We start from the raw sequence: 12,239 nt of genomic DNA, 5'->3' as shown, positions 1-12,239 counted from the left end.
TTATCAAAGTATCTCCATTGAAAACATTATTTTCATAACAAGGTTTGGTAATTTTAAGTGCTTCTCAGCTGTTAAGCCTTTTAAATTGTAAACTCTCCATTTAAATACGTGGACTTCCTTATGAATTCGAAGTGAATAAATTGAGAAGTGCCTGCTACCTGACATCAAAACAAATTCGACGCGAGAGCTGAAGGCCATCCCGGAAAGTGCCTATACAATTTTTTTTTTACGATTGGAAGAAGCGTTAGCACATGTGGGTATAAAAAGTAACAAAAATATATTGTAATTACTCTATTTATATCACTCATGATTTGATCAAATATCATAGACTCAAGCTACCAACTAACGATAGAAACCGCTTTCGTTTTCAATGGCATGCAAATATTAGTATCTATTAATAGCTTCTTCTAGTTCGTATACAGCTCGGCTATAGATCGGCTACTTATAAGTCTATCATTGCGATGTGTTGTTGCTCACGTTTATTCACTACAAAAAAAAAAATGATCCGAGAAGTGACAATTGAAATAGAGATAAGAAACCTTATATAATAATATAAATAGAAACGATTTTAGTTGATTCATTTCTTTTTGAGTCACTTGGTAGTGACTTAACTCTTTGGAATCGCTCAAGCCATCAATAAAAGTGCCTCCTCAAAGCTTGCAAACGTACTGCCATTGATTAAATATTAAATTAAGTTCTATATGGATTGTTATATCGAATATCTTTATGATATAACTATTTTCACGATGTATAATATAACTATATTTCAAATGCTGAAAAAATTGGCGCGTTTTGTTGAAAATACATATTATTATCTTGTTGTTTTTTTTTCAATCGATAACTTAAGTACATATGTATATACCATATATTAAGACATACATTAATTTTCCAAAAGGAGAACTCACGTATACACATTCAATTTCAAAACCATTTGACGCAAAACGCGCGGAATCATGGACATTTAGCGTGAATCGTGAATCATTATATACTATTATATATGTATATAGATATAGATTACAGTGTGACCACATTTAATGGCCAACACCTGCGATATTTGCACTAACTTTTTGCCAAACATACCGATGTTTACATATTTATAGAACGCATTGATGCCCAACCCCAAGAATGAGGTCGAATACGCGTCTACTTGTAATGTTAAATAATATTGTCGACAGATTTTTGTTGTTGTTTTTGTTTTGATATTTGCGCTTAAATGAAATTGCATTTTGCAATTAATTACAAGTGGAGCAGCGAGACTAGCCGATTGAATGCAAGGATTCAGTCAATATGACTATGACGGCACTAAACATATCATGTTTATGTACAAACTCACATAAATTTCCACGTAAAACAGTACATAAGAATGTAGATATACAATACAAATCTGAATGTTTGTACATACCCACACTGTTCTAGGTAGTTGTTTTAATTAAATCATTGATTGATTTGTGAAGAAAATAATAGTTGTCATTGATGATTTAGGCATACCGTTCTCAGTTGAGCCACCACTGTTTCGGAATATACGAATCTTTGGGAATAAAATGCGGAAGTTTTACTTATAATGCCGAAATTTATTCTCAGCGATGTTTTTATAATTTTTATAATATTTGAAATACATTCATTAAATTATGAAAAGTATGACACAATGTTAATCATACTACTGAGTAATGCGCTTTATGGGGGGAATCTTTAAGTGGCAAAATGATTGATGTAACGAGATTTGTGTCATATGCTGAAAATTAATTTTGTTTAGAAATTCTCGAGGCAATATCCGATTAGGCGCAAAGTGTATACTTATATATTTTACTGTTTTTCGATAAGTGACGTTTTGATGTTTTCCAGCTAATTCAATAAAATTTCGTATCGATGGTCACAAATAACAACAACAAAATAAGTAGAGTAATTTTAGCAGGTTATGTTTATACTTGAAAATATTTTCTTCCAAAAAAAAAAAAAGAAAACTTAAAAAGTTACATGGATTTCCTCGGGTAAAAACAGCCTTTTTTCCACAATTTTTTCTCATATATTTTATCTTAGGCAAACATTTTTACAAAAAAATGAAAATTTCAGTGGAAATTTCTTAATTATCTTAAATATCTGTGTAAATATTCACGAAGATCGGTTGAGTAGTTCTCGAGAAATTTTTCCAACCGACTTTAAAAACACAGTTTCGAGAAAAACGCGTTTAAAGACGGCAAATTTAGCATAGCTAGCCTCGAGCGCACAAGTTCTCAAAGCTATATCTCCGAAATTATTACTCGAATTAATTTGAAAATTTTGGACAATATTCTATAGGTGTTATAGAATTTAATAAAAAAAAGTAAAGAAAATCGATTTTTTGAAACCCATAAAGCGATGTTTCCCCTTATTCTTACAGCACCTATAGGCATCATAGCTTTTGGAGTTAATAATACATATACGTATGTACTAATGAGGGTGTACTAAAGTATAAGGCAGAACTTTTTTTCGCGAAAATTAAATCGCATACCACCTATTTTTTTCTAAATGGCCTTACCAGCATAAATAAAAAATATTATATTGAATCATGACAACTCGTGCCGACTTGATGCCGAACATAAGATATTAATTTTAGTAATAAATATAGAAGATTTTTAGAATTTCGTGGTTTTTTAAATATTAAATGTTATTCTACAAATTTTATTTTTAAAGTTTATTTTTAAGGTCACCTTCCGGTGTTCTTGTACGCAGCGTAGTAAAAATATATATATTTTCTTTTTCAACTATAATGAACCATGAAATTACAACAGCATCTTGTCCGATCATTAATCGGTATGCCCTCAGCACTGAAAAGAAGAGACCATGGGTTGGGGGATTTTCTTTGGTTAAATGTTACCCAATCATAATAATATAAATAATACAATTATTCAATTTTGCAAATATTTGTATCGATTTTTTCATAAGTCTTCATTGATTTCCAAAAGTACAAATCCTGATAAGGTGCATTTACAGCCAAAATACATTGCTGCCATGGCTTAACGTAGAATGTCACGATGAACAAGTAAAAATCAATACATAGTGTCGCCTTATCTTTGTTTGCGATTTTCTTCTCGGGATTGGTGCATGAATCTTGGAGGCCGATCTTTAAATTTTCGATTTTTATTTCTACCTAAAACAATGACTGAGAACTCAATTAGCTCTCGGTAGTCATCGTTCGAAACCGATTTGGCCGGATCTCTTCCTGATGACTTTCCTCACCTTAACACACATTAAATGTTCCTTATTTCCATACGCAATAATTACCGCAGGATGTCTAAAGCACGCAATAATTTTCCATCAAAGTGAACTGTCACAAACTCTGGCATCTCATTTTGAAAATCAATTTTTTCGGTGTGAATTCTTTGAATTGAGGACTTACTTGTATTAAATTCATCAGTATTGTATCTAACTGACTCAATAGTAGATACAATATACGTACAATAATTTACTGACACTACCTGGATGAAGTCTATCCACATTGATTTTTATTTTTTTAGTTACCAAAACTCGACCTGAGTTGAGTCTTGCAATGATATTATGTCTGCGTTCGAATCAGATGAATCTTCTTGAATATGATCATATGATCATATGATATCGATCAGATTGACTCCGCAATTATTGTCGGTTGGTCGGTTGTATTACCTATGAAAAATATATTTTTATTAAAACTGTGAAAGCCAAATAGACTGAATGAAAACTGCATACAAATTATAAAATGCATATCGATACTTCGTGCGTGTCGGCTGTAGTAAGCAAATATTGGCAATTTTCGATGCAAATCGGCACGGTTGATCGTAATGGTAACTACACCAAACTTAGTTTCCGATTTTTTTCACATAATTCAAACAAATTAAGAGGGCACGTATATGAATCCAAAAAAATTTTAATTTTTTATGGCACCCTAATGCACACATATGCCAAGATTACAAAACAAAGTGCCAGGATATGATATGTGACATGTTAACACCGTAAATGCAGTGTATATTATATTTTAGTAGATGATCTTTGAACCCCAATAATTAGAACTTAATCCATAATAATCTTATGGAAATAACACGTAAGGGGATTCTGTTGCCCTTGCAAGATTGCACGAGATGCAATAGAATCCTTTACCAATAATTGCAGAAACAGAAATTCCAGCGAATTATACCATATGTTTATAATTTTCTTCTTCTTAATTGGCGTAAACACCGCTTACGCGATTATAGACGAGTTAACAACAGCAGCAATATATGTTTATAATATGCAATTATTTTGCTACGCCTCATTGTACGGAAATTAGCATGGGTTTGGATGAAGCATATTTTGCAGCGATTGCATATTTTTTTCGCTTGTGATTTGTTATTGTGGTATTGCACGCACCGGAAATACCCAATTCTTGATCATTTATAATATTTTAGTCATAGAGTGTCGTGGATGTTAAGGTTAACTTTGAACAAGATAACGTTCTTAAACACTTAAGAGAGATTTCTAATTAGAGAACAAATAAACAAATATGAAATTGGTAAGGCCCACGATACTAATACTGATTACACTTAAGGAACATAATGTGACCGTTTAAAATAATGCGATTTTTGGATTTTTATTTAAGAAAGACCTTTTTTAAAGGAAGCTATTGTATACTAGCTATAGGCGGCGTCTAGATGCCTACTTTTCATGGCAACTTGCTTTTTATAATAGCTACCTCTACCAATATTAATAAGGTATCTGGCGGTAGGTAAAAAACGCTAGGGATAGAGGTTCCCCGAAAGTAAAATTCAATTTGGATCAAAATGAAGGAAAAAATGGGTGGGAGAAGTGGCTGCTACCACCGGAAGGCACAGTGAGTCTACTGCCATACTTCTGCTGTGAAGAAAACAGTTAACAGCGAATTGCTACTGTCAATCCCTCTTTACAACGTAGAGCTATCACGGTCCGTGAAGACTCATACCTCGAAGCGTTGGAAGCGTGATTACGATCGAAGAAGCAACTTTGTTACGCCCTCCGACTAGGCTAGACCCACCTCAAACCCCGGAAAAGAGGGTTTGAGGCAAAAACTGCTAACAAAACGGCGGTTAAGTCCAATGAACGAAGGAAGAGGAAGATAGTTTGGCTAAGAGAAAAATTGAGCAAGACCCCAATTCTCGCCGATGGAAAACCCACAAACTCTAGCTTGACAACACGGAGATAACCAAAAGACACTTCATCGTGGAGCTCATTTGCCAGAGCAACCAACTGGAACAGGTCACACAGTTGCAGTGGAATAGAAGCTCCTATATCCGGTTTTCGCGAAAATGAATGGAGAATGAATCACAAGCAAACTTGTGATAGTTCAGCCAAGCCGAATGAAAGTCCATTGGCTAATTCTCCTCGAGTTTCAAATGCAGCCAACTTAACTGCGTTTAAACACTCTATATATACAAAACTGCAGTTAATGTTAAATGGAAAGCTTTTAAAAGCACAGTATAAACTAATATTTAGGTAAAACAGCCTAACGAACTGGTACTTAAGTTACTGAACAAAAGTGAATTAAAAGCAAAATTTAATATATATTTTTTTATATTTTTTATTTGTTTCTTTTTAGTGCGACCAAAATAGCAGAGAACCTCAAAGTCGTCTAAACGCAGAAGCCTATTAATGCGCTAAAATGTAGAGCAATTAAGCTATATTTCACACCTGTTGGCGAGTACTTCAATATAGTTACTTTTTGTAATTTTTATTGCATTTTTTTTAATATTGTTCGCACATTCTCGTTAACGAAAGAGAAAAGTCGAGCATAACAAACTTGCTAAAAAACAAATATTATGCAATACCCGCTGTATACTCTTCATACATATGTATATATGTATGTGTATGGGAAAATTGTTTCATTTCAATTACACAAACAGAACACGTCGATAAATTAGAATTGGAAATGTATGAAAGCCAAATCTAATTGGACCACATAAGTGATTTAAAGATTATAAAAATGTATTTGTATATTTAATTTCTCTATACTCGTATTAACCATATCTAACCATCAGTAGACCTAACGATGATCAATACAGATACTTTCAATTTTCTGAGAATAAGGAGGTAAACACACAAAAATATACTTTGGTGTTATATTTTAATAAATTTTGCTTAAATATTGTTTTTTTTTTTTTTGCTAAAGTAAAAAACTAATGAGGATAATTTCTCTGCGATCTCATAACCACGCCTCTTAAGGGGTATTCTAGTCTAGATGCTATTTAACTATCGTAAAAAAAAAACAATTAATAATGTATATATGTTATTTAATAACATTACAAGAATACAAAAATAAAAAGTTAAGCATTACAAAAATAAACAGCTGATAAAGTGGGTGGTTTAAAAAAAATCGCACGTGAGGAAGTGTTGAAATGGTGGATATTGACCATTTCAACACTCCTAGCAATCTGAACCAGAAAACAAAATACACCCGTCATCCGGACTAAGCAAATGTTGGAAATTTTTTTTTTCATAAATTGCTAATTTTTGACTATCTCGCTAAGATTTGGTAATATAGCTTGTTCCAGATATAAACAAGTCTATAAAGAAAACTTTCTAAAAATTTTAGATAAATCGGTCCAGTATAAAATGAGAAAACGTGGATATTGTTTTGAAAACGACAGTTTGGAGTTTCAGTTTCACTCTCTGAAGCGTTTATTAAACATATTTCCTATAGACCACTCATGTTAGTGGTCTAACTGAAAGTTGTGTTTGGAACACAACAGTATTTTTATTTTTCTTTCCAGTCGAATAGACAAATTCGATGTAATTATAAAGTAAGCATACTATGTACACAGAGCATAAATATACGAGTATTTTGAATATACTCATGCATCTGTAAACAATATATTAGGTTGTCAAAAAAGAGAGCGCATAGTTCTAGTTTTATTCGTCGCAACGGGTCATGCTATAACTTTTTGGAAAGCTCATTTCACGCGATAACACGTGTTTGATTGATTGTCGTTTCTTTTAAGTCATTCGTGAGTTATAGCGTCGCAAACATCGAGCAAAATAAAGAGAAAATACGGCATACTTTACAGTACTACTACGATAAAGGAAAAAATGCATCTCAAGCCGCCAGTAAAATTTGTGCAGTTTATGGACCCGATACAGTTTCCATTTCCACCGCACAACGATGGTTTCAACGTTTTCGTTCTGGTGTAGAGGTGGTCGAAGCGCCACACTCTGGAAGGCCTGCGTCGAAAATTGCTATAAAATCGCTGAATTGGTCGAAAGAGACCGGCATAGTAGCATCGGTCAAGAGCTGGGCATGAGTCATAAAAATGAACAATTGAAAATTCAATAAAAATATCGCAAGACTTTTTTGACAAACATTATTTGATTACTTAGACAACAACAATACGTAAGGTAATGATTTATTTATACTTAAGTTGCATACTTGATTTCACTTATTAGTGCAAGAATTTAGCGATAATATGCAAATTCCTGCTATGCAATATCAAATTAAATATATATAACTTGACTTTCCTTAAACATTCATTTTTATTTCGAATTTTATTAGTCTCCAAAGTGCAATTTGTAGTATAAGTATAATATAACAAGTAAGAAATGACTAAGTTCGAGTGTGCCCGAATTTTTATACTCTTGCAACTTACATGGATCAAAACAAGGGAAACACATTCATGTGCATAAGGTCTCTTAGTTATATGCGGTCTAGGACAACTTTTTAACAGATTTCATCCATTTTTGGCATAAAGATATCTCTTAATTTTGTTAAGGTAAGTAACATTTTGGCCGATATTTGCGGTACAAAATCAACCGGAAGTTCGAAAATCTCTTTATTAATTCAACCCATTTTTTACATACATACATGCATATTACCATCACAAAAGGTTTCTCTCCAACCTTCTAGGATATATCTCATAAATTGACCGCAATAGGAACTATGATCCATATATTCGGTATTTGGGGTATATTGCACTATTCGTTCAAAATTTTTTCTCGATGCAGATTTTTATACTAGAAATCAGATAGAATTTAAAATTGTGTTCTATTGGAAGTAGGCGTGGATTTTGTCTGATTTATAATATTATTTACTGAATTTGATTGAAATCGGACAAGTAGTCCCTAGGGTGTTTCCGCACCCATTGTTCAAATTTAATACCGGCTTCTGTGTCATCCCGTTGCAATATTTTTTATCCTAATTCGAATTCATCCATTTTCACAGAATTAGTAGGAATGCCAGAAAATATGCTCACAACTAATTTTGTTATTATTGCTTGAATGGCTTAAGGGAAACTTATGTACATTAAACTTATTAAACTAAATTTTAACCATAGAAGCCTAATGCAATTCGTCGTGGTAAATAACAGCATTGTATCTAATTGCAGAGCTAAGTTATGGCACTTTAAAGGTTTTCGTTTTGTAGGCGTGACAGTAGTCCAATTCCGTGCATCTACCATATCAAACGATCTTGGATGCCAAGGAACACGTGTTCCAAGTTTCAGCAAATATCTCAATTTGTATTAAAGGTACTCCTCTCATAATCCTGCATAAGTTGTATAAATATACGTATATAACGACAGTATATCAAACTCGATTAGTTTTCGAAGTTACAAACAGCAAAAGCTGAACAAAACGATTATACTCTGTAGAAACATGTTGCGAGAGTATAAATATATGTACATACATATGTTAATTATGACGATAAATTAAATTTTTTCTATACATTCTCAACAAAGCTTCGATCGAGCAAATGCCACAGCAGCTCGGTAAATGTTGAAAAGATTAAAAAAAATTTTGCTTCAATATGCTTACAAATGCAAAAARTATATTATTATAAAATGGACAGACAACAGGCGGACATGGTTAAATCGACTTGTCACACTGATCATTTATATACCTATATTCAGAGACATTCGTAGTAACCGGACACGCACCATCGCAGGGATTTTGTCCAGTTAAGGAAGCTTGTGATCGTGGCAAAAGCGTGTGTTGAAAATATATTATTATAGCAGGAACAGTCAAAAACGCTACTGCCTTCCTCCCTTTTCCTTCCTCATCGGCAAAATTTGTGGCCAGTGAAAAGCGTGGCAAAATCGCAGAATTCAGCCATCTTTGTTTATTTTGATTTGCACAATGTTGCCATTGCTCAATAACCATATATAGTTTTGTACACATCTATGTTTTCAATTAAAATTTTTTATATTTTTTATAAAATATCAAAACTGAAAACAGACTATTAAAAATAGTTCATATATTTATAAATAATAGCTTTCGACTCTGATTTTGAGTTATTTTAAGAAAATTTCAAACATATTGAACAGATTGAATTATAAAAGTTGATAATTACTACAGTATATAGATATTGGCAACCCTGGGTTGTGAGAGAGCATCATCAACCAGCTGACACGTTTAGACGGCAAAAACCAAAATGCTGTAGATTCTCACGTCATCCGACGTCAAAGAGAGAAGGGAGTAGCGTTTTTCACTGGGCACTTACATTGCGCGCCCATAAGATAGGTCGAATCAGCTGACACGACCCACGATTCTGCGTTTTTGACTGTTTCTGCTATTACAGAGTCCGTTGTGGTTTAACGTGAGTACCTGCCTGCGAAGGCCTAACCCACATTGCTAGAAGATCAGATAGATAGATCAAAACAATGCGTTGATCAGCGCCCCAAAGCATAAGTGCATGCACCTGCACCATACTCTGGAGAATCAAAGAATGAGTGCTTTATATACACTTATACTTTGGTTCCAATTGGTTAGGGTGGGACTCCCAAAGCCACCTTGGTCGGGTTCGAGGCCGACCTAAAACCTCTGCCGTACTATAGGTCTGGCACCCGGCCGCAATGCGACTCCACATTAGACTAAATGCCCTGCCTGCATTTTGGTTTAAACCACAGCCACCACGAATCTCCCCAAAGGGCCAAACCCAATGAGCAGATTGGAGTTTCCTCCAAGGGCTAACTGCTCCCCGTGGCACCATGTTAAARTCTTTGGTATGACTTTTGTAACTTTTGGCTACTACCAGTTTGAGTCCATAGTAATCCCACTCATGACTGGTGACATTTGTTGCTTGAACAAACTTGCCTTTATATTAGGAATTAATATAAAAACTATAATATCATTTCAAGCCAATATTATAGCACTTACTCTGACTTTAGACTATGTTGACATTTAAACAAAGACCTGAAATGTCAGACATAGTGCATTTGGATTTTAGTCGCCTCCTACGACAGGCATGCCTTACCAGGGGTATATTCAGTTTCCCCCCCCTACCCAAGGGGGGTCCCCCCTACCCGCAGGGGGAGAATATATTCTTACAGTCAGAAGCTGCAACTCAGAACTATATTTCTACTGAATTAAGAAATGGCAATTAGTTTTGGTTGAGCCACCGCGAACCAGACGACGCCAGTGCAAGTCAGTTTGTATGCAGAACAGCAACAATTAATAAGAATTTGAAAAATCGGGAACTTAAAATTATTCAATTTTCTTGACCGGTTTATAGTCCGTTTATCAGAGATTATTCGAATGATATATTACCAAAATAGTGTCCGTGTTTGGTCATTCGAAAGTACTCATGTCTGATTATAGGAAAAGCTTTTGTATGAAAATAATAATGAAAACCTTGTATTCATGAAATTTATCCAGTTAAGGGGAATGCCTGACTTTGAGGACTGTCCGTAATGTGTAATTTTACTGAAATTTATAAGGCCTTTATCGTTTTTTTGCATCGCGGAAAACTTAATATAGCCTGTTTACGCTATAAAAACTTATTTTCATTTGGTTTGAATTAAACCTTCCTTACTTTCATATTTTATAATAGCACATGTGGTGTTTATTCAACATTTCCGGAATATTAGTCGTATATACAGACATACATATATGTATATTATTTAAATTTACTTACTAAATTAGCAAATACAATTCGGTCACATATGTCCGAATGCATTCCTGTATAACTCATGTATACTTTGAATTAGTGATTCAACATTAAGGTTATCGCTGTTCTTGATGATTCAAAACTAATCATAAAAAAAATTTCATCTATGTACATATATATATGTAAGTTAGAACGAACAATGCGGGTTTATTATGAAAGCAAAAGCATGTGTAATAAAATACATTTCTATGCAAAACTCTATGATAAGTTAATAATATTTTATAAATTATTTTTTATTATAAACACCGCCAATGTAGTCGACTTATTTTAATTTTTGTTTTTAATTTGCTGATTTTTTTTAATTAAAAATTTCTCGCATATTTATCCACTCTGCATTTTGACCGAGCCAAGAAATTAAACAAATTATTTATTTCGATAACATTATCATATACTTTTATGGTTTCAAAGCACATTTATTAATATTGTTTTAATATTTTTGTTTTATTTACTTTTCACTTTTCAAACACTTTTATTAAACTTGAGTGAAACCTTATTTTGTAACACAAATACCGCAAGACTAATTTCTCACTTTACCCACAACTGCCCTACTAAACAAAACGGACAACTTCAAATGATACAACAACCGAATAAATTTTCTTTACTCCGCGATGCTGCTGTGCGGTCAGCTGTAACCGACCGATGTGACAACCGCAAATGCTCAAGGAACACTACTAAGTTTTCGCTGTAGAAACCGTGCGACTTTGCGCAGCTGATGAAACCGTGACGACTGCGTAGCGAAGTACTTCAAAGTGGGTGAGATGCCTTTGTTGGTGTTGGCCCGACTCACGACTGACGACGCGCCCACCCCACAATTCAGCTACAGTTACATTCAACACACCCAGCCGATCACCTACAAACAGCGCTCCTATGCAAAGAACTTGTAAGTAAGTATGTATGGAAATGTATGTGAAGGAAAAGGTCTTGCTTTCGAGCGATTACGTCAACGGGTTTCTCAAATATGTGATACTAAATAAAAACTGAACCATACATTTACTTAAAGTTTTCAAATCTGTCTCCAGTAAATGATGCACCTTATGTTCGGATAATGACGTTAATATGAGAATTGAATGAAGAATTATTGCATAGAACAATATAAAAAATAATGGGAGAGCAATTGTCTGGTGTTTCACTTTTGCTTTCTACGGCTGTTTTTTGTTTTTTTTTTTTTTTTTTTTTTTTTTTTTTTTTTTTTTTTTTTTTTTTTTTTTTTTTTTTTGCTTACAGCTTTTATCATTCTATTTGTTGCTTCTTATATGTATTTGCATTGCCGGTTGGTGAAATACATGTGTGGAGTTCTAGCCGACTAATTGGGAATGACAGCTCATACCTGGCAGGGTACAGCGTA

General features: G+C 33.7%; 1 protein-coding gene across 2 annotated transcripts in view; it reads right to left on the bottom strand.

Moving 5' to 3' along the window:
* LOC108977719 (fatty acid 2-hydroxylase) overlaps window positions 1-11,610 on the bottom strand; it is a 34,881-nt gene extending 23,271 nt beyond the window's left edge. Inside the window, exons 1-2 of one of the 2 annotated variants that reach the window (XM_018947566.1) lie at window positions 11,429-11,610; window positions 10,862-10,976 (exon numbers count right to left, since the gene is read on the bottom strand). The gene's annotated coding sequence lies outside the window, so the exon portion shown is untranslated. Of the gene's footprint in view, window positions 1-10,861; window positions 11,100-11,428 lie in introns of those variants that run through there. The other variant, XM_018947565.1, reaches the window with a different exon arrangement.
* Between the last annotated feature and the right edge of the window lie 629 nt (window positions 11,611-12,239).

This window comes from Bactrocera latifrons, unplaced genomic scaffold (genome assembly GCF_001853355.1).
Source record: "Bactrocera latifrons isolate USDA-ARS-PBARC rearing strain unplaced genomic scaffold, ASM185335v1 scaffold_942, whole genome shotgun sequence".
Lineage (NCBI taxonomy): Eukaryota > Metazoa > Arthropoda > Insecta > Diptera > Tephritidae > Bactrocera > Bactrocera latifrons.
This window is presented reverse-complemented; position numbering and strand designations above follow the sequence as displayed.